Source organism: Apis dorsata, unplaced genomic scaffold (assembly GCF_000469605.1).
Source record: "Apis dorsata unplaced genomic scaffold, Apis dorsata 1.3 scaffold_197, whole genome shotgun sequence".
Taxonomy (NCBI): domain Eukaryota; kingdom Metazoa; phylum Arthropoda; class Insecta; order Hymenoptera; family Apidae; genus Apis; species Apis dorsata.
Genome location: NW_006263481.1, coordinates 384898 through 386996, shown reverse-complemented (window position 1 = coordinate 386996; position 2099 = coordinate 384898). Strand labels below are relative to the sequence as shown.

At 37.2% G+C, this 2099-nt stretch overlaps 1 protein-coding gene across 5 annotated transcripts in view; it reads left to right on the top strand.

Annotated features, from left to right (window-relative positions):
* Nucleotides 1-2099, top strand: part of LOC102681021 (teneurin-a) — a 401303-nt gene that overhangs the window by 150298 nt on the left and 248906 nt on the right. The window lies entirely within an intron of this gene.

Here is a 2099-nt window from a genome sequence, read left to right as displayed (position 1 = left end):
CCGCCGGCGTCTGCTGTCGTTACTTCGGTTTAGGGGATGACCGCCTATATTTCCATCCCCCGATGCGCGCACGCGACGAAAGAGGGACGGCCCCACGCTCGGTTTTACGTGGCCCGCCGACGACCGACTTTTCGAATCCGCCGGAAACTCGCTGACGGCCGTCTTTCATCCGCCCCCCTCCTCCTTTTTCCACGTCGAAACTTTCACGAAAATCGTCCTCGCTTCTCTCCGATGGGTAAAAAAAAGAACGCGCGCGAGTGTGTGTGCGAGCCTCAGGATAAACGTTCTTGGGCCAACCTTTGAATTGTTACTTGAATATTTTTTTTTTTTGTATATAAGAAGTTCCATAAAATTGAAACAATCATAAATTGACAAATTTATGAAGTTTTTATTTAATAAGAATGATATTTCTATGGGAAGAAGGAAATTTAATTTAATTTAATTCAATTCATTCGAGGAAGGGTTATATGATATGAGATAAGAATTGTGCACGAGATTTTCTTTTTAACTCTAGGACATAATTTCGATTTTTCGAACTTCACCATTCATTCTTTCTCTGTCCTTTATTTCCTCCTTATTTCCAGTACTTGGCACAAGTGTTCAAAGATCACAGTGACATCGAAACGAAAATATTCACGTCCCTCCAATAACCATCGCGCCAATAATGATACAGACCGCTATTACCGCTTCTTCTTCTTCTTCCTCTTCTTCTTTTTTTTCGCTTCGTCTCGGTCCCGAAGGAGTCGTTCCACCAGTCGATTCGACGAAGCCGCGATCCATCGATCCGAACGACTTCGTCTCCGCGACGCTACGGCCACAACGCTTACAACCCTTATCGATGCTCGTCGATCATGCTCTCCATCGACCGACGAAACGAGCGATACACCACGTTGGTTGGTTTTGCAGACGGTGAAATCGATTTTCACGGAGAGAGGAGGAGGAGGATGGAATCATCATTGAGAGATTTTATTATTAGAATGGAATATTAAGGGTGTCATCCTAAAAATAAATGTGGAAATATTTGTTATTATGGGGAAAAAAGATAAAGATAGAGTTGGGTATGTACCGCTTATGAGCACGAACAAATCAAAGCGAAACATATGTCGAAGAATATTGTTAATATTTGTTCGAAAATGTAATTTGATACGCTTTTTATCGATAAATAATAATATTTGTTACATAAAATCGATCATTTTCCTTTTTACATTATAATTATTTTAATTATAATATAATTATACTTAAATGGAAGGATATGTTAACGATAAGGGTTAATTGTTGTACGATCTTTTTCTTTGAAAGGTAATCAGTCTTCTGTATTATTTCAACATTAAGAAACATCATCCAACGATAAATATACGATAAATATAAAGAGAGAGAGAGATAAAAAGAACTATAATATTCCAAATTTGATTTTAATTTGATTTTACACCCTACTCCCTTTTCTCCTTTTCTAATCCCATCATTTGTCTTCTCCCTGTTTGTCACGGAGGGAGGAGGGGGGGAAGGGTCGGCAAATTTTTTTGAAATGCTAATGCGAGGATCGCCTGCCAAGGGGTAGGTTTATTCGGCGGCCGGAAACGTGGAGCAGGAGAGTCGTTTCGATGACTTCCTGGAGGGGTGATGTTTAGATATCGCGGGGCGGAAACGCGGAATTTGATTGGCTCGTGTGTGTGTCGGGTCGTTAGGGATGAGAATTTTGGGAAACGTGGACAGGAAAGTCCAGAGGAGGAAATTATAATATACGGAAGAAAGGGGGAGGCAGAAATCTCGATGTAAGTTGAAAAAAATTCCATTTCGAAGAAATTTTGATTTGTGTCTCGCTTATGATTTTAATTATTTATATTTTGTAAATTGATTTTAATTACTTATATATCTCTTTGAATTCGTTACAAGGAGACTTTTTTAAGAGAGCTTAAGAGTTATATAGCTATATAAATTAATATATAGCTATATTATATAAATTATTATATATTATTATATATTATTATTATATATTATTATATAGATTATATAAATATATGTATATTCATAAATTGATTTTAATTACTTATATATCTCTTTGAACTCGTTACAAGGAGACTTTTTTAAGAGAACTTAAA